The 22390-nt window shown below is 44.0% G+C and overlaps 1 protein-coding gene across 1 annotated transcript in view; it reads left to right on the top strand.

Annotated features, from left to right (window-relative positions):
• The window catches only part of gcnt7 (glucosaminyl (N-acetyl) transferase family member 7), a 717682-nt gene that overhangs the window by 144433 nt on the left and 550859 nt on the right, over positions 1-22390 (top strand). The gene's annotated exons all lie outside the window — the stretch shown is intronic.

Below are 22390 nucleotides of genomic sequence, written 5' to 3'. Positions count from 1 at the left end.
ACTTCCCTAGTTATGCGGCTCACTGGAACATCAGTCCCAGCACGGTTCAGGTGTAGGCCGTCCCAACGGTACAGGGTCACTTTCCCCAATACTGGTGCCAGTGCCCCACAAATCGGAACCCACTTCTCCCACACAAGTCTTTGAGCCATGCATTCATTTCTCTCACCTGATTTGTCCTATGAAAATTTACATATGGCTCAGGTAATAACCCAGAGATTATTACCTTTGAAGTTCTGCTTCTTAATTTGGTGCCAAACTCCTCATACTAACTATGCAGAACTTCCTTCCTTGTCCGGCCTATGTCATTGGTACCAACATGGACCATGACAACTGGATCCTCCCCTTCCCACTTTAAGTTCCTCTCCAGCCCTGCGCAAATGTCCTGAACCCTGGTACCAGGCAGGCAACATGGCTGATGAGACTCTTGCTCTTTGCTACAGAGAGCAGTGTCAATCCCCCTCACTATCCTGTGCCCTAATATCACTACATTCCTTTTTGCTCCCTCCACTTGAATGGCTTCCTGTACCAGAGTGCCACAGTCAGTCAGCTCATCCACTCTACAGCCCCCACTCTCATTCAAACAAGCTGAGAGAACCACAAACCTGTTGAACAATTGCAGAGGCTCACACTCCTGCACTCCTGGTCTCTGGGGTCCCCTTACCTGCCTCACTGGCAGTCACAGCCTCCTTTCCCTAGCCACCTTCCAAATCATGAGACCCTATCCTAAGGGGTGTGACTGCCTCCTGGTACAAAGCATCCAGCTAGCTCTCCCCCTCCTTGATGTGACACAGTGTCTGCAGCTCAGCCTCCAGCTCAATGACCCTGAGCCAAAGCTCCTCAAGGCACAGACACTTACCGCAGACGTGTCTGCCTTGGGTCACACTGGCATTCAGGAGCTTCCACATGCTGCAGCCTTGACATAGCACCTGTCCTGCCATGTTTATGTGATTTAATTAATTACTTTATTATTTCATTCAAGTATTTATTTTATGTAAATTATAAATCTCACCACAAATTCCAGTACTACATTGAACCTTAGGAATAGATTTGACTCATCCACTTACCAGATACTTACCAAACGGTTAGCTTCTTTCCCTCTAGTAGAGCAAGGACCAGTTCCTGCAGGGTGAAAAATATTAGAAATCAAACAAAAGGGGTACCTTCTTCCCCTCCTCACTGAACTCCCTCAGCTCACCAAACTCTCACACTCTTTTAAAGTCGCACTCAGTGCTGGTCGTCCTGAGGATGTCTGAATTTACAGATTCTGAAACATAGGAACTGAGCCCAGGTACTGACCAAACCAATTTGAGTCAGTTCCCTTAATTAACTATTTTAGCTGCTACCAATGGATAGCTTCTATCTCCCTGTTTAGGCCCTTGGATAAGACTTAGAATTTAAACAGCGCTTGCAGTTAAATGTTAAATCTATACAATATTTGATTTTTAGAAAGAGATTTAAGATTCCCTCAACTTACCAACACTCACACTCTGTTGAGGTAGTTCTGGTCACACTGAAAATGTCTCAAGTGTCTCACATTGTTGAGATCTATACATGATGGTAGTCCTGCCCTGGCTGGTCCACTCGTGTCAACCATTTGGTTTCCATGCCGAATTGCTGTATCTGCCCTGCATTGTTAGTGTAACGATACAAGGGATCAGTAACCCATTGCGTGCAGTCAATTTAGCAAGTGTCGGTAGTACCATTGATTTCCAATGACCCAGGTACATGTTCTTCAGGGTTCAGATTGGTAGGATATATGCGCCAGCTCCCGTATCAATCTTGATCTTGAGTTTAAATTTGCCAACTTTCTTTAGGCATATCATTGATAGTGCCAAAAACTTCCAGTGGCCTGACTTCATCCACACGATGTGTACCTTCACAATGTGGAAAGTCTAATCATCCTCTGGTAGAAAGCTGTTCCACTCCGGGTCTCAACTCGGGTCTATCTTGCTGTGAACTTTATGTATCGGCTTGTGTTTGCACAGGTCTCTGGCTCTCTCCTTGCTGCTATTACCATGCAGCTGTGCCGGTCGTCAGTTTGTTTGTGTCCTATTGTGCCCTCTGGCTGTGTCTATGGAGCTACATTTCTAGGCCTAGGCGTGCCTGGTGTCCTTTCGGCACTGCACACATACCACAGAGCTTGCTTGTTTTTTGTGGCCTGTCTATCATGCCGATACTGTTAACTGCTCCTCGTGCTTGCAGATGCTGCTGTCCAGCTACAATGGCTTCGTACTTCCTGCCATCTTCTAGCAGCACATCAATGTTGTGACCTTTCTTTTTTCCAAGAGGTCTTTTTGGAACGCTTCGATAGGTGTTAAAGCAACCACCAACTCCATTATTTGCTCCGACTATTCGATCTTTGGAAATTCACATTCGTTGCCCCTGATGATGAACTGGTCTATTGATTCCTGTGGGTGTTGCCTGTAGGACATCAATTCTAGGCGATGAATTTTAAGATTTACTCTTACCTGAAGCTGATCCTCTAGCACTTTCCCATTCTTTGTGGGGTAAAGGTAAAGCTGATGTATTAGCTCTGTGTAACCCCTTGTTACCAATTGCTTTCAGTATTTTCACAGCTTGCTTATCCAGTTCTGCAACTGCTTGGTCTATGAAGCATAGCTGCATTCCTTGCTTAAAAAGTTTGAATTCGGATAGGACATAGGTGGCCTTCCAGTTCATGCTGGGGGCTATGGTATCCGTTTTTCTGCTGTTCTTTAGCCTTTTTTCAGACACAATTGATATGCAGGGATGTTTTATGTGCAGGAGCGTCCTGTTGTCATTGCGCACTCTCGCGATCTTTCAGTCGGCGGGCACACGCAAGAGTCAACAGCGTGCCCGCCAACAGTTAAGAGGCCTATTAAGGCCTTTAAACAGGTAATCACTTTGTATTTTTCGCTGCCTGCCCAGCAGTTGGCAGGCGGGTGAATCGGCCAGGCAGCCTTTGGATTTTTTATGAAACTTCATTCACGGGCGGGATGAGGTTTCCAGAAGTAATTAAAAATAAAATAACAATGTTTGAAAATCATTTTAAACATGTCCCTCTTCATGTGAATGAGTCACATGTGGGGACATGTTTCTCTCATTTTTAAAATGTTTATTCTTGTGTCCACAATTCTTCAGCTCCCTGAGGCAGCTCTGTGCTCTCAGGGAGCTTTCAGTGCGCGCTCTCCCATGCATGCACAGACTTCTGCGCTCGCATTCCTCCCACCCCAACCCCGGCAGCGCTGAGCTCCTCAGCACGCCTTTCACACTAGCTGGCCAATTAACGGCCAGACAGTCTGAATTCATGGTCAGGGCCCAATCACAGGCAATGGATAGTTTTGTGGCCGCACCCAGGCCTGCCTGCCCGACAACCAGAAAATCGTTCCCTAAGTCTCTGAGGTGCTTTCCTTATTTGGTTAGAGAGGCATAGCTCTACCACTTGACGTTCCTCCACAGGATCGACATGATCAGGAACTGAAACATGAGACACATTATTAGAAAGTGGCAGTCCTGAGTTAGGCAACTCTACAGAGACATCGGGCATGTCTATTCTAGGTCAATCTTTCATCTCAGGGATTGATGGCTTGATGCTAATCACAGGCGGAATAGTTGGTTATTGGAATGTCTTTCTATCACATATGATCCATGTGTTTTCGAACCATTCTGTCTTCCACTTCCACCTGGAAGGATAAGAGATCAGTTTCTGAGACAACGGTTCCACAAACCCAACAAGGTCCACTTCCGAAGTTCTGCACAAAACTGTATCTCCTGTAAGTGAATGTGCGAGCTTTGCTATGAATATTGTGATTCAATTTTTGATTACTCTGATTCGTCTCTACCTTCCCCTCTAAGTTTGGAAACACCAGACTTAACCTTGTACATAGGCAGCATTTCATCAATAGTTCAGACGGTGTTGAGCCCATAGTTGAATGAGGTATCATACGATAATTGAGAAGAAAGTGGGAAAGTCGAGTTTCTAGAGCACCTCCTGATAACCTCTTCATTCCAGATTTGAAAGTTTTCACAGTTCTCTCAGCTAAACCATTTGATGAGTGATGATATGGGACTGTTTTAATATCTCTTATTCCATTTAAACTCATGAATCTGTGAAACTCTGTACTGGTAAAATCTGTACCGGTATCCGAAACAATGATTTCCGCTAGGCCATGTATACTAAAACAATGACACAGCTTTTCAATAGTTGAGCTCAATGTCGGTGATCTGACTTCATACACATCCATCCATTTAGAATGCACATCCACGATCAATAAAAACATGGTACCTAAGAATGGTCCTACATAATCAACATGTAGTAAAACCCAGGGTTGACCAGGCCGCTCCCACGGATGCAGGGGAACTGAAACAGGCAACTTCTGTTGTTGTTGACAATGGAGACAGTGCTTGACCATGTTTTCAATGTCACTGTCAATGTCTGGCCACCAGACATAGCTTCTCACAATCATTTTCATCTTCGATATGCCTGGATGTGCACAGTGAATTTCTGTCAAGAGTGGTTCTTGATCTCCACAACAAGATTCCATCTTGACAGCTTAACTCTGTTTTTCCGGAATGGAATCATCTCATCTCTTCAGGTATAGGTGAATTTGACCACCCTTGCAAAACAAGGTCTCTGACTTTCAACAAAATTGGATCTCTGCTCATCCAATTTCTAATTTGCTTTGCACACACAGGCGAAGAATCCAAGAAATTCAGTCCAAGCACAATTTCTTGTTACGCTGGAACATGTACAATGCTATCTGGTATTTTTGATTACTCTGATCCTTCTCTACCTTCCCCTCTAAGTTTGGAAACACCTGACTTAACATTGTATGAAGGCAGAGTTTCATCAATAATTCAGACGGTGTTGAGCCCGTAGTTGAATGAGGCGTCGTATGATAACTGAGAAGAAAGTGGGAAAGTCGAGTTTCTAGAGTACCTCCTGATAACCTCTTCATTCCAGATTTGAAAGTATACACAGTTCTCTCAACTAAACCATTTGATAAGGGATGATATGGGACTGTTTTAATGTGTCTGATTGCATTTAAACTCATGAATCTGTGAAACTCTGTGCTGGTAAAGACTGTACTGGTATCCGAAACAATGATTTCTGGTAGGGAATCTGGGAGATAACTAAGTGTGTTTGCATTTGTAATGTGTAAGCCTGGATGGTACATAAATGTATACTCATACACAGATAATATCAAAGACAAACATTGTATTCTTGTTGATGCTATTGGTGGAATGGCCTTATCCTCACTGAATAAACCCATTAATGGTTTATGGTCAGACACAATGGTGAAATGTCATCCATACAGATACTGGTGGAATTTCTTCACTCCGAAAACCTTCAATAAACCTTCTTTTTCTAGTTGGGAATAACCCTTCTCAGCTGTGGAAGGGTTCTCAAAACATAGCCAATGGGTCTTTCTGATCTGTTTTCCATTCTATGTGATAACACAGCTCTCACACCTTAAGGAGAGGCATCACATGTCAATACCAATTCTTTCGATGGGTCACAGTGCCCCATTATAAACAACAAATGCAATAGTCTCTTTAATTTCACAAAGGCTTCTTCCTATTGTTAATTCCGCAACCAATGGTGATTCTTTTTAATAACAAGTGTAATGGTGCCAACACGGTTGATAAATTTGGCAAAAAGTGGCTATAGTCGTAGTTCATACCCAGGAAAGACTTAAGTTCAATTACATTGGATGGTGAGGATGTATCACTTATTGCCCAAACTTTCTCTTCTACCAGATGCAAACCCATGGCATCCACCCTGTGACCCAGGTAAGTAACTTCTGGCACTTAAAATGTGAATTTTTCCTTCTTTAACCGTACGCCGGATTCCATGAATCTGCTTATCACCTCCTCCAGGTTGGCCAAGAGCTCGATTTCAGTCAACCCTGTGATCAGAACATCATCTAGGTATACTGCCACTCGGGGAAGTCCTTACAAAAGACTCTCCATTGTCCTTTGGAAGATTACACATGCAGATGATACTCCAAAGGGTAGGCGACTATGTTGATAAAAACCCTTGTGTGTGTTGATGGTTACGTATCCCCTAGACATGTTATCCAGCTCTAACTGTTGGTAAATGGCTCATTTCCAATTTTGTATAGGATTTGCCTCTAGCTAAGTCATCTATCCTTGGAATGGGGTACTTATCTAATTTGGCTGCCTTGCTTATGGTCAATTTATTGTCTCCACAAATGTTTATGGTCGGCCAGGCTTAACACTGGGACTATGGGTGCTGCCCATTCCGGTTGGATGATGCTGAGCTTTTCTAACCAGCACAGTTCTGCATCTACATTCTACTTCAACACATAAGGCACAGGTCTGGCCTTAAAAAAACGTGGTGTTGCCTGAGAATTCACATATATTTTTGCTTGCAAGCCTTTTAACTTTCCTGATTCATCATGAAATACACTGTCGTATTTTGTTAGCAGTTCAGGAACTCCTCCTGTTCTCAAGTGAAATATTTCAGACCAGTTAAGCTTGATTTTCTGTAACTAGTCTCGGCCCAGAAGACTAGGTCCTTCACCTGTCACTATGATCACTGGAAGCTGGGCTGTCTGTTGCCTATAAGACACAGGTACTGTGGTGATGCCCTTTACCTGTATAGATTCTCCAGTGTATGTCTTCAATTTAGTGGTTGTCCGCTCCAGATTCAGTGGCTGGTACCTTCATTTCGGTATTTAAATGTGTGCTCTTCCACCACTGTGGTTGAAGCTCCCGTATCTACCTCTGTTGTTAGTGGCTTCCCATTCACTTGGATTGTGACAGTGATAGGCTCAGTTTTTACAGCGGTGCCATAGATGTCGGTGTCGGCAGCTTCAGGTTCTGTTGTATTATTTAATTCAGTCATATTGGTTTACTGCTTTAACATTTGTTTCAGCTTCACCCTGTATTGCTTTACTATGTGACCTTTCTTATGGCAGTAATGACATTCTGCCTCCTTAAATCTGCAGGTATCCAGTCCGTGGTCTCCCCCACATCTATAACAAATGAACCTCGGAGTCGGTGCTGAAATGTTTCTACTAGGCCTTTTTGTGTTTCTAACAGAGGACATTGCCTCTCACTTCGCTGCTGTGTCTCTGGATTTTGCGCCACACCCGGTGATAGGTTCCCGCCCCACATGAAGAACGGCGCCATGTTGTATGCGTTGTAAAGCCTGCGAGTCTCTCGCAGCAATTTCCACGGTGAGGGATATTTCCAGGGTGCACATCAAATCGATGTCGATCCCAGCGAGTAAACGTCGTTGTGAACTCCACAAACTAATCAGTCCTACAGTATATTATTGAGTGTGTCCCTGAAGTCTCAGTGCTCAGTCAACTGCTTCAACTTCACTATATAGGTTGTGATGGATTCTCCCCGGGCCCTAACTCTGGAATTAAATTTAAGCCTCTGCATTATTACTGACGGCTTCGGCTGGTAATGCATTTGCACAAAGTCCACTAATTCATTAAAGGATTTAGAATTGGGCGCGTTCGGGGCCGTCAGGCTGCGGATGAGATTGTGTGTCTTGCTGCCACACACACTCTAAAGAGTGGCTTTCTGCTTCTCCTCTGTGGTAATTTCATTCGCTGCAAAATAAAAACCATGCTGGCTCCAGTCTGCCTCAGCCGCATCGTAAGGATCGATCCTGCTGAAGAGTGGCATGACTTGTGAGTATTTCCTTTTTCCTTAAGATTCGATGTACTCATGGTAACAAGGCGAGGTCCAGCATTGGAGCTATTTTACCCTCGTCACCAAATGTAATGGCTTGATGGACCAGACAGGTTTCAACAAGAAACAGATAAACTTTATTACAGAGAGCTTTTTAGATGCTACATGTTTGATCAGGACCCTCATCAGGAAGCACCCCCCCCCCCAGATTCCCCACGCTCATTGGTCAGAGCCTCCACCAATGTCACATGACCCCTGATAGATAGCAGAGGCTATACCTTCAGTTACTACAACCGCCTTCCCTTTTGTTTGTTTTCAGACTACCTTTCTACACAAGTCCTCCCCTTCGTTTATTAACTTAAAATTGTTGCGACTGCCCTTATATCCTTTCAGCAGTGACCCTGGTCGCAGTCCCATTCAGATGAAGGTCATCTCAATGGTACAGTTCCTTCCTGTTCCAATACTGGTGCCCAATGAAATGGAACCCCTCCTCACCACACACTCTTTCACTCTCTAATTTGCATTTTCAAATGCCAGTTTGCATGTGGCTCGGGTAATCAACAGGACCTGGTACTTTTCAACAGGTCCTCTTGCCTACTCTTTCCTATGTTGTAGTCCCAACATGGATCCTCCCCCTCTCTCTCTGATTGATTGGAGGCCCTGGGTTGTGGACTCTGTCGGCTGTTTTCCAGATATGCCTGTGAAGGCAAGGGGAGATAATTAGTGCATGGCAGTGGCCTGTGAAAGAGGACACATCAGTCACAGCATGGTTGTCTGATGGATGTTGCACTGCTGGACTCTCACTTGGTTGAGCAGCGCCGACCTCACCGTCAGCATAGGCGCGGTCCCAGTCATCGCCGGCCAGCTGGATGATTCCATTTTCATAGTCCATAAGGACCTTGATTTCAGGCGTTCCTCCACCAGTCTGTGACCTCTCCCTTTGTTGTGAACCAGTTTGTCCTGCATGGATACAGATGGAGAGAGTGTAAACAGGACACCTGCCAGGCCAGATGATAAGTATGCCTGGCCTGTGTGGGTGGTGTGGGCAGTGAGATGATGGCGTGGTAGGCGAATGAGAACCTGCCCACCATCGAAATGGCGTGTTTCCTGGGAATGCATGATTAATGAGGCAAGTTTGGGTGGAGGGTAAAACGTCCTTTCTCTCGCTCACTACCACATTTATTGTAAATCTGGGATGATTAGGCCCATAGAATCAGTTTAGGTTGAGGTAAAAAATAGCAAAGGAAAGAAGTCACTTGTGGGAGTGGTTTATAGGCCCCATAACAGTAACCACACTGTCGGTCGGGGTACACAGGAAGAAATAATGGGGGCTTGTGAGAAAGGTAAGTCAATAATCATGGATGATTTTAATCTACATATAGATTGGACCAACCAGATTGGCAAAGGTAGCCTGGAAGATAAGTTCATAGAGTGTTTGCACAACAATTTCTTAGAACTGCACATTCTACAGCAAGCCAGAGAGCAGGCTATTCTAGTAATGTGTAATGAGGCAGGTTTAATTAATTATCTCATAGTAAAGAAGTCTCCAGGTAGCAAAGATCATAATATGAATGAATTTCACATTCAGTTTGAGGGAGAGAAGGATGAGAAGAATGGGTCTAAGATGAGTGCTTTAAACTTAAAGGAAATTACAAGGGCATGGGGACAGGGTTGGCTAAAGTGAACTGCGAAATTAGCTTAAAGGATAGGACAGTAGAGATGCAGTGGTAGACATTTAAGGAGACACTTCATAACACCTCAGCAAAGATACATACCAGTGAGAAAGAAAGACTCTAGGGGCAGAATTTTTCATTTGACATGCAAGGGATGGGCCCCGTACGTCTGCATGTAAAATGATGCGCGGTGATGTCGGGGAGCGTCCCGACATCACCGAGCGCCATCGCTATATTTCACTGGGCGGGCGCACAATGAAGTCCGATGCATGCCCGCCATTTATTAATGGGCCATGGAGACCAAGTCAAGCATAGCCTCATGTATCTCTACCAGATGCTCCCGCACACCTGGCCGCATTTCCTGCACCTGCTGTATCGTGGACAACTCCAGAGGCACATCATCAGGCACCGACTGAGCATGTGCCTGGTCCCCTGCAGTCCTCTGACTGCTGGCACCATGGGCACACTCTGTCTCTGCCAGCTCCTCCAGCGAATATGAAGTGCCCTCACCACTGTGCCCCGGGACGCTAGCCGATGTTCGAATTCCCACCAAAGTGCTAATATCTGCACTGGTGCCTGCCTGGCAGAGATGGTGTGATGCTGGTGAGGTTTCAGGGCCCTCAGATGTGAGAGGGGGCCTCTGCTGCTCCTCCTCCCGGCCCTGCTTTGATGATGCTGAAAGGAAGAACAAGGACAGTGGATCAGTTAGTGTGCAGACAATAACAAAGTTCATCCCTGTTCCCCCAGCTCATTATGCTCTCAACCTTCCAGAGCCAATGGCCCAGCAATGTTGCAACAATAACTAATTTAACAATCATCAGTGTCATGGCTGTTGGGAGGACAATGTAGACCTCACTGTTGGCCTTAAATACCTGGCCGTGCCACCCCAGTCTCACAGACACCAGTACACCTGGGTGCATGGCGCCTCTCCAGTTCAAGGGCCTCCTGCTCGAACCATGAATATGAAGAGCTGTGCCTGTCTGCCTCCAGTCCTCACACTCTCGGCAGTGTTATGAGCATTCTTCTCCTGAAAAAGAGAAAAGACTATTGATTAGGGCAAATTGCACACGGACACTGCTCGCGCACACCACACCCCAAACAGAGTGGGACATATCAGGCCTCCAGTGCCTCCTTACCCCGCTGCTGACCAATCAGACAAAGATGCTAGGCCTGCTCCCCACCCCCCCAACGTCCCCTTGGACACATGCTGCCTACATCACATTAGGAACCACACGGTATTTCCTCACATAGCAAGGAGGCGCAACCACGTGCAGCGTAGAGGGCAGCAGATGGTTCGTTGTCACAACACCTTGAGGCCCTCCTTCCACCATCTCATCATCCTGACTAGGACATGTCCTGGAGTTCTCAGTATGCGCCTAGGTGCAGCTCCTCCAGGTTGCCCCCAAACCAGTCATGTGTGACTAAGAACAACACATGGTGCGGGGGAGAACTGATCTCCTCATGACTCACTCAGGCTGACCTCAGCATCGGCACTATCTGCTTGCCCACCCAGCAAAGGAAAAATGCCCTACATGATTCAATGCAGTCACGACAGTAAGACTTGGTGGGTGGGGGGCGGGGGTGGGGGGGTGGCCTAGAGGGTAAGGCTACCTGCTGGGTTAAATGCCCAATGCCAACCTGGCACTCACCCTGCCAGAGCGCAACAAATCATTAAAGCACTTGCGACACTGGATCCAAGTGCGCCGCACCACATCACGGGCTCACCACCTCCGCCACCTCCTCCCAGGCACGTTTGGTCATGTGGGGGGGGCCTCCTCCTCCCATCCTGGAGGACCTCCCACCGTGCTGCCACCTCCTCGAGGAGGTCAGCAAGGCAGTCATCAGAGAAATGAGGGGCGCTTTGGCCCCCGCTGGCCCACCCTCCAGCCTGGCCTGCTCACCCAAACCCCTCTGATGCAGCCTGGAACTGGCCACTGTGATCAGCCTACAAAAGGCTGCCAGGCCTTCTTTTAAACAGACTGCTGGGTCGCCATTGGACCCGGCGGCCTGTGCACGCTCACCTCCGCTCGCACACTCCCACTATCCACGGGAGTCAGCAAATACGCTGGACGGGCATAAATTGGCCCGCCCGCGTAAAATGGCAGAGCGGACCCGATCACGGGCGGCAATCAGGTCTGCGCCTGCCCTCGCCCGCTCCCGCTCTGCCCCCACTGCCAAATGGAAAATCCTAGCCTAGGAGAAGGATGCACCATCTGTGGTTAACTAAGGCACCACTGCCAGTACCACTCTACAAAGTATGACTGAAGTCTGGAGTACATTGTTCACATACAGCTCCCCTCCCTTATGTGTGTGGGTCAATATCACATGAGTGCGTCAATTTACAAAAGGAGCTACCAGGGAACTGATACTGTGCATGTTGAGAAAGAAAGAGTTGGAGTTCAAGATGGTGCATACGCAAGAAGAAATTGAAGAGAGTATTTGAAGATGAGATGGAGTAATGGCAAAATCAGATTAGAAGTTTGCATGGAAACTGCTGGACCCACACAGAATAACTCGATATGATCCATGGTCTGTCATTCTTCATCATCCTTATGCTTTATTTTATTAGTAGGGTGTATTAACCCTTTCCACCGATTTCCATTGAGATGTTGACCAGATGTTGGACACTTGAAGCTGCAGCTGTTTTCTGTAATCTGATCAAATATATTCAGTGGCTTTAAACTCCAATTTGATGTGAACACAGTTGTTCCTTATTAAAAAATCACTCCCTCTCAATGGTGTGAACTAAAAGATGCAAATTCTATGCGGTGCCAAAGCCTTCACGCATCAGTTGAGTACCTGCTCCGAGGCATCTTGTTTGGCGTGAATCTGACATACATGTCTCCGCAGCCGCACAATCAAAACAGCCTTCCTACAAAATGTTGAGCTGTGATTCATGACAAGTGTAGTTGGCACAGGGTGTTAAACTCCAAACTGTGTCTGCCTCAGACACATTGCTTGATGTGTCTTCACCACTTGTCCTGGCCCACAAATATCTGATTGTAAACAGAAAAATATTCTTGGAAAATATATTCAGTCTAAGTTATAATTAAAATTTGCCCCTGGTGGGAGTTCCCTGGTGGCTCCATTTGTAAATGGACTTGGCAATGTGGCACTAATCCACACAGACCAAGGGGGTTCCAGGTTCAATCCCCAGTCTAAGGTGAGTTCGCTGATCTCAACTGAGACACCACTCAGATCTCTGTAATTGAACTCAGTGCCCTTAGGCGAGGAAGTGAAATAACAGCCAGCTTTCCTGCTCCTGATTACTCTAGCTTTCAATGTGTCATTACCAGTAGAATATCAAATTAAGGGAGTTGTATCTGTGTACATCTTGTGAAAACAGAACTGGATCAAATGCTGGCCTGCACCTACCCACATGAGCAAATTGGACTGTTTAATTCAATTCCATTGTGACTTTTCATTATAGCTCTAATAAGGGACACACATCCCTCAGACCCTGAGACCGAGTAGTTCACATCCAGCCTGGAATGATAGAAAGAAAGTATGCTTGAGCTGTAAGGGAAGTGAAGATGTCCTAGACCCAAATGTCCCCACCCCACCTCCCATTTGACATTACACTGGCAGTGCCACCCTGAGAGGCCATGAGGTGCTTAAAGTGAGAAAAGGTCGCCTGGTCCAGTAGGGGTAATATTTTGAAACTGGCCTTGAGAATCCAGGTTTGGGCAGAATAGTAAGGTTGCCAACCTTCCAGGATTGGCCTGGAATCTCCAGGAATTGAAGATCAATCTCTAGGACACTGTTGTGTGCAACCCTGGAGAAAAATCATCAGGGCATTACAAAAGCTGATTTTTTTCTTAATTTTGTTCTAACATTTCTCTTCACTGGATACAAAAATATTGAAAATGGGGGAAAGGGCTGCTTTGCAGACTGCCAAGCATCATCCAATTGGGTATTTAGTCTTATTGCTTTCCAGTTGGTGTAGGAAGGCCGTACGTCACAAGGATGGATGTGCTGGCCGATTAATGGCTGGAGCATGGGGTCAAGTCATGTGATGAAACCTCCAGGAATACATTTAATCACAGTTGGCAACCTAACAGATGAGAGAGCTGCAGGCAGTGCCACACCTTAGCTGACACAGGGCAGAACAGAGGGCAATGTGTGTTATCAACTGAGAGTGATGCCCCTCGTCATGCAATAGGGTGACCAGATTTTCAAAAGTTAAAATCCAGCCACTTTAAAAAGTCTTGGAAAGGCAGGTCTCCTTGATAATTGACATGTCAGGCAACCAATGCATGGAGTCTGGGGGTGGAGCAGTTTAAGGCAGGGGGTCATTTGATGATATGTCCCACAATAAGTCCAGAAGGAGATGGCAACCCCATTAATACACCCAGTTATTACAGACAGCAGCAACCCCATTAATACAACCATTTATGACAGACAGCGCAACCCTATTAATACACCCAGCTATTACAGACAGTGGCAACCCTGTTAACACACCCAGTTATTACAGACAGCGCAACCATATTAATACACCCGGTTATTACAGGCAGCTCAACCCTATTAAAACACCCAGCTATTACAGACAGTGGCAACCCTATTAATACACCCAGCTATTACAGACAGTGCCAACCCTATTAATACACCCAGTTAATACAGACAGCGGCACCCCCATAATACAGCCAGTTATTACAAACAGCGCAACCCTAGTAATACACCCAATTATTACAGACAATGGCAACCACTTTAATACACCCAGTTATTAGAGACAGTGACGATCCTATTAATAGGCCCAGTTATTACAGACAGTGGCAACCCCATTAATGCGCCCAGTTATTGCAGACAGCGGAAACCCCAGTAATATACCCAGTTATTACACACAGCGCAACACAGTTAATAAGCCCAGTTATTACAAACATCGCAACACTAATAATCCGCCCAGTTATTACAGAACGGAGCACCCCTATTAATGCACACACAGCGGCAGCCCCATTAACACACCCAGCTTTACAGACAGCGCAACCCTATTAATGCACCCAGTTCTAACAGAAAGTGGCAACCATATTAATACACCCAGTCATAACAGACATCGCAACCCTATTAATACACACAATTATTACAGGTAGTGGCAACCCCATTAATATACCCAGTTATTACAGACAGTTACAATCCCATCAATACACCCAGTTATTACAAACAGTGGCAACCCATTAATACACCCAGTTATTGCAGACAGCGGCAACCCCATTAATTCACACAGTTATTACAGACAGCGGCAACACTATCACTATACCCAGCTATTACAGACAGTGGAAACCCCAATAAAATACCGAGTTATTACAAAGAGTGCAACCCTATTAATATACCACGTTATTACAGACAGTGGAAACCCTATTACTAAACCCAGTTATTACAGACAGCGCAATCCTATCAATACACCCAGTTATTACAGACAGTGGCAACCCCATTACCACGCCCAGTTATTATAGACAGTGGCAACCCTATTAATACATCCAGTTATTACAGACAGTGGCAATCCAATTAACACACCCAGTTATTAAAGACAGTGGCAACCCTATTAATACACCCAGTTATTAAAGACAGCTGCAACCCTATTAATACACCCAGTTATTTCTGACAGCGGCAACCCCATTTATACACCCAGTTATTTCAGACAGTGGCAACCCCATTGATACACCCAGTTATCACAGGCAGCGGCAACCCCATGAATACACCCAGTCATTACGCACAGCGGCAATCCCATTAATACACCCAGTTATTGCAGACAGCAGAAACCCCATTAACACACCCAGTTATTACAAAAATCGCAACCCTATTAATACACCCGGTTATTACAGAAAGTGGCAACCATATTAATACACCCAGTTATTACAGACAGTGTCAATCCCATGAATACGCCCAGCAATTACAGACAGTGGCAACTCTATTAATGCACCCAGTTATTACAGAGAGCACAACCATATTAATACACACAGTTGTTACAGGCAGTGTCAACCCTATTAATAAACCCAGTTATAACAGACAGCGGCAACCCAATTAATAAACCTAGTTATTACAGACAGCCGCAACCCCATTAATACACCCAGTTATTACAGACAGCGCAACACTATAAATACATGCGGTTATTACAGAAAGTAGCAACAATATTAATACACCCAGATATTGCAGACAGTTGCAATCCCATGAAGACACCCAGCAATTACAGACAGTGGCAACTCTATTCATACACCCAGTTATTACAGACAACCAACACTATTAATACGCCCAGTTATTACTGACAGCACAACCCTATTAATACACCCAGTTATTACAGGCAGTGGCAACCCTAATAACACACCCAATTATTACAGACAGCGCAACCCTATTAATACACCTGGTTATTACAGACAGTGGCAACCTTATTAATATATCCAGTTATTAGACAGCGGCAACCCAATTAATACACCCAGTTATTACAGACAGTGCAACCCTATTAATACACACAATTATTACAGGCAGTGGCAACCCTATTAATACACCCAGTTATTACAGACAGCATAAACCCCATTAATATACCCAATTATTACAGACAGCGCAGCCCTATTAATACACCTGGTTATTACAAAAAGTGGTAACAATTTTAATACACCCAGTTATTACAGACAATGGCAACCCTATTAATACATCCAGTTATAACAGACAGTGGCAGACCTCATTAATACACCCAGTTATTACAGACAGTGTCAACACCATTAATACACCCATTTATTACAGACATTGGCAACAACATTAATACACCCAATTAGCACAGACAGCAGCAACCATATTAATAGACCGAGTTGTTATGGACAGCGTAACCCTATCAGTAGACCCAGTTAGTACAAACTGCGAAACAATATTAATACACCCAGTTATTACAGACAGCAGCAAGACTACTAGCACACCCAGTTATTTCTGACTGCAGAACATTATTAATACACCCAGTTATTACAGGCAGTGGCAACCAAATTAATATGCCCAGATATTACAGACAGTGGCAGCCCTATTAATGCACACAGTTATTACAGACAGCGGAGAACCCCATTAATACACCCAGTTATTACAGACATTGGCAACCAAATTAATACACCCAGTTGTTACAGGCAGCGGCAACCCCATGAATACACCCACTTATTACACGCAGCGGCAATCTTATTAATACACCCAGTTATTGCAGAGAGCAGAAACACCAATAAAAAAATCACCCAGTTATTACATACAGTGTAACCCCCATTAATTTACCCAGTCATTACAGACAGTGACAACCCGATTAATACACCCAGTTATTACGGACAATGGCAACCCATTAATACACCCAGTTATTACAAACAGTGGCAACACTATTACTATACCCAACTATTAGAGACAGTGGAAACCCCAATAAAATACCGAGTTAGTACAAACAGCGCAGCCCCATTAATAAACCCAGTTATTACAGACTGCTGCATCCTTATTAATATACACAGCCCTTACAGACAGTGGCAACCATATTAATACACCCAGTTAATGCAGACAGTGACAACCTGATTAATACACCCAGTTACTACAGAGAGTGACAACCCGATTAATACACCCAGTTATTACAGATAGCGCAACCCTATTAATACATCCAGTTGTTACAGACAGCAGCAACTCAGTTAATGCACCCAATTATTACACACAGCACAACCCTATGAATACACTCAGTTATTACAGACAGCGCAGCCCTGTTAATACAAACAGTTGGTACAGGCTGTGCAAACCTTATTAATACATCCAATTATTACACCTTGCCAATCCTGTTAATACACACAGTTATTACAGGCAGCTGCAATCTTATTAATACACCCAGTTTTTACTGACAGTGGCAACCCTGTTAACATACCCAGTTATTTCAGACAGTGGCAACCCAATTGCTACACCCAGTTATTAAAGACAGTGGCAAAGCCACTAATACACCCAGTTATTATAGGCAGTTACAACCCCATTAATACACCCAGTTACTACAGACAGCGGCAACAATATTACTATACCCAGTTATTACAGGTAGGGGCATCTATATTAAAACACTTAGTTTTTACTGACAGCGGCAACCCTATGTATACACCCAGTTATTTCAGACAGTGGCAACCCCATTAATACACCCAGTTATTACATACAGTGGCAATCTCATTCATACACCCAGTGATTACAGACAGCAGCAAACCTATTAATACACACAGCTTGTACAGACAGTGGCTACCTTATTAATGCACCCAGTTAATACAGGCAGCGACAACCCCCATTAAAACATCCAGTTATTACAGACAGTGGTAACCTCATTCATACACCCAGTGATTACAAACAGCTGCAATCCATCATTACACCCAGTTATTATATACAGTGGCAACTCAATTTATACACCCAGTTATTAGAGGTAGTAGCAACCCCATTAATACATCTAGTTATTACAGATAGTGGCAACCCCATTAATACATCCAGTTATTACAGGCAGTGGCAACCCGATTAGTACACCAGGTTATTACAAACAGTTCCAACCTCATCAATACACCCAGTTATTACAGACATCTGCAACGCCATCATTACACCCAGTTATTATATACAGTGGCAACTCAATTAATACACCCAGGTATTACAGACAGTGGTAACCCATTAATACACCCAGTTATTGCAAACAGCGGCAACCCCATTAATTCACACAGTTATTACAGACAGCGGCAACACTATCACTATACCCAGCTGTTACAGACAGTGGAAACCCAAATAAAATACTGAGTTATTACAAAGAGCGCAGCCCTATTAATATACCCAGTTATTACAGACAGCGCAACCCTATCAATACACCTAGTTATTACAGACAGTGGCAACCCCATTACCATGCCCAGTTATTATAGACAGTTGCAAACCCATTAATAAACCCAGTTATTACAGACAGTGGCAACCCTATTAATACACCCGGTTATTAAAGACAGCTACAACCCTATTAATACACCCAGTTTTTACTGACAGCGGCAACCCCATTTATAAACCGAGTTATTTCAGATAGTGGCAACCCTATTAATACACCCAGTTATTGCTGACAGCGGCAACCCCATTAGTTCACCAGGTTATTACAGACAGCGGCACCCCTATTAATACATCCAGCTATTAGAGACAGTGGCAACCCTATTAATACACACAGTTATTAGAGACAGTGGCAACCCTATTAATATACCCAATTATTACAGACAGTGGCAACCCCATTAATGCACCAAGTTATTACACACAGTGACAACCCATTAATACACCCGGTTATTGCAGACAGCGGCAACCCCATTAATTCACACAGTTATTACAGACAGCGGGAACACTATCACTATACCCAGCTATTACAGACAGTGGAAACCCCAATAAAATACCGAGTTTTTACAGGCAGCGGCAACCCAATTAACAGTTCCAGTTATTACAGGCAGTGTCAACCTCATTCATACATCCAGTAACTACAGACAGTTATTACAGGCAGTGCCAACCCCATTAATACATCCAGTTATTATAGACAGTTGCAACACCATTAATACACCCACTTATTACAGACAGTGGCAACTCGATTAATACACCAGGTTATTACAGTCAGGGGCAACCACATTAATACATCCAGTTATTACAGGCAGTGGCAACCCGATTAATACGCCAGGTTATTCCAACCCCATCAATACACACAGTTATTACAGACAGCTGTAACCCCATCATTATACACATTTATTATATACAGTGGCAACTCAATTAATACACCCAGTTATTAGAGGCAGTGGCTTCCCCATTAATACATCCAGTTATTACAGAGAGCTGCAACCCCATTAATACACCCAGTTATTGTATACAGTGGAAACTCAATTAATATGCCCAGTTATTAGAGGTAGTGGTAACCTCATTATTACATTCAGTTATTACAGATAGTGGCAGTCCCATTAATACATCCAGTTAATACAGGCAGTGGCAATCTGATTAATACACCAGGTCATTACAGACAGTTCCAACCTCAGCAATACACCCAGTTATTACGGACATCTGCAACCCCATCATTACACTCAGTTATTATAGACAGTGGCAACTCAATTAATACACTCACTTATTACAAGCAGTAGCAACCTCATTAATACATCCAGTTATTGCAGATAGCGGCAACTCCATTAATTCACCCAGTTGATACAGACAGCGGCACCCCTATTAATACACCCAGCTGTTAAAGACAGTGGCAATCCTATTAGTATACCCAATTATTACAGTGACAACCCCATTAATGCACCAAGTTATTACACACAGTGACAACCCTTTAATACACCCAGTTATCGCAGCCAGCGGCAACCCCATTAATTCACCCAGTTATTACAGACAGCGAGAACAGTATTACTATACCCAGCTATTACATACAGTGGAAACCCCAATAAAATACCGAGTTATTACAGGCAGCAGCAACCCAATTAACAGATCCAGTTATTTCAGACAGTGTCAACCTCATTCATACACCCAGTAACTACAGACAGTGGTAACACTATTAAAACACAGAGGTATTACAGACAATGGCAACTCCGTTAATACATCCAGTTATTACATTCAGTGGAAAGCCTATTAGCACACCCAGTTATTACAGACTGCTGCAACCATTTTAATGCACTCAATTATTACAGGCAGGGGCATCCATATTAAAACACCCAATTTTTACTGACAGTGGCAACCCCATTAATACACCCAGTTATTACATACAGTGGCAACCTCATTCATACACACAGTGATCACAAACAGTGGCAAACATATTAATACACACAGCTTGTAGAGACAGTGGCTACCTTATTAATGCACCCAGTTAATACAGGCAGCGACAAGCCCCATTAAAACATCCAGTTATTACAGACAGTAGCATCCTCATTCATACACCCAGTGATTAGAGACAGCGGCAAACCTATCAGACAGTGGCAACCTTATTAATATACCCACTTATTACAGGCAGTGGCAACCTCATTAATACATCCCCTTATTACAGACAGTGGCAACCTTATTAATATACCCACTTATTACAGGCAGTGGCAACCTCATTAGTACATCCCCTTATTACAGACACTGGCAACCCGATTAACACACCAGGTTATTACAGACAGTGGCAACCCCATTAATACATCCAGTTATTACAGTCAGTGGCAACCTGATTAATACACCACGTTATTACAGACCGTTCCAACCCCATCATTACACCCATTTATTATATACAGTGGCAACTCAATTAATACACCCAGTTATTACAGGCAGTGGCAACCCCATTAATACATCCAGTTATTACATAGAGCTGCAATATCATTAATACACACAGTTATTATATACAGTGGCAACTCAATTAATACACACAGTTATTAGAGGTAGTGGCAACCCCATTATTACATCCAGTCATTACAGATAGTGGCAACCCCATTAATACATCCAATTATTACAGGCAGTGGCAACCTGAATAATACACCAGGTTATTACAGACCGTTCCAACCCCATCAATAAACCTAGATATTACAGACAGCTGCAACCCCATCATTACACCCAGTTATTATATACAGTGGCAACTCAATTAGTACACCCAGTTGTTACAGGCAGTGGCAACCCCATTAATACGTCCAGTTGTTACAGAGAACTGCAACCCCATTAATACACCCAGTTATTATCTACAGTGGCAACTCAATTAATACACCCAGCTATTGGAGGTAGTGGCAACTCCATTATTACATCCAGTTATTAGAGACAGTGGCAACCCTATTAATATACCCAATTATTACAGACAGTGGCAACCCCATTAATGCACCAAGTTATTACAGACAGTGGCAACCCATTAATACACCAGGTTATTACAGACCGTTCCAACCCCTTCAATACGCCCAGTTATTACAGACAGTGTAAACACTATTAATACATCCAATTATTACAGACAGCTGCAACCCTTTTAATGCACTCAGTTATTACAGACAGGGGCATCCATATTAAAACACCCAATTTTTACTGACAGTGACAACCCCATTAATACACCCAGTTATTACAGACAGCGGCAAATCTATTAATATACACAGCTTGTAGAGACAGTGGCTACCTTATTAATGCACCCAGTTAATACAGGCAGCGACAACCCCCATTAAAGCATCCAGTTATTACAGACAGTGGCAACCCTATTAATATACCCAATTATTACAGGCAGTGGCAACCTCATTAATACATCCTCTTATTACAGACAGTGGCGACTCGATTAATACACCAGGTTATTACAGACAGTGGCAACCCGATTAATACACCAGGTTATTACAGACCATTCCAACCCCATCAATACACCCAGTAATTACACACAGCTGCAACCTCATCATTACACCCAGTTATTATATACAGTGGCAACTCAATTAATACACCCAGTTATTACAGGCAGTGGCAACCCCATTAATACGTCCAGTTATTACAGAGAGCTGCAACTCCATTAATACACCCAGTTATTATCTACAGTGGCAATTCAATTAATACACCCAGTTATTAGAGGTAGTGGCAACCCCATTATTACATCCAGTTATTACAGACAGTGGCAACCCGTTTAATATACCCAGAGAGCGCAACACTATTAATACATCCAGCTATTACATACAGTGGCAACTGTATTAATACACCCAGTTATTACAAGCAGCGGAAACCCAATTAATAGATCAAGTTATTCCAGACAGTGTCAACCTCATTCATACACCCAGTAATTACAGACAGTGGCAACACTGTTAATACACCTAGTTATTACAGGCAGTGGCAACCCTATTAATACACCCAGTTTTTATAGACAGTTCCAACACCATTAATACACCCAGTTATTACAGACAGGGGAAACCCTATTAATGCGCCTAGTTATTACAGACAGCCGCAACCTTTTTAATGCATTCAGTTATAACAAGCAGGGGCATCCATATTGAAACACCCAGTTTTTACTGACATCGGCAAGCCTATTTATACACCTAGTTATTTTAGACAGTGGCAAACCCATTAATACACCCAGTTATTACATACAGTGGCAACCTCATTCATACCCAGTGATTACAGACAGTGGC

Source organism: Cetorhinus maximus, chromosome 13 (assembly GCF_964194155.1).
Source record: "Cetorhinus maximus chromosome 13, sCetMax3.hap1.1, whole genome shotgun sequence".
In the NCBI taxonomy this organism is placed as follows: domain Eukaryota; kingdom Metazoa; phylum Chordata; class Chondrichthyes; order Lamniformes; family Cetorhinidae; genus Cetorhinus; species Cetorhinus maximus.
Note: the sequence above shows the minus strand (reverse complement) of the source record. Positions and strands in the feature narration are given on the sequence as shown.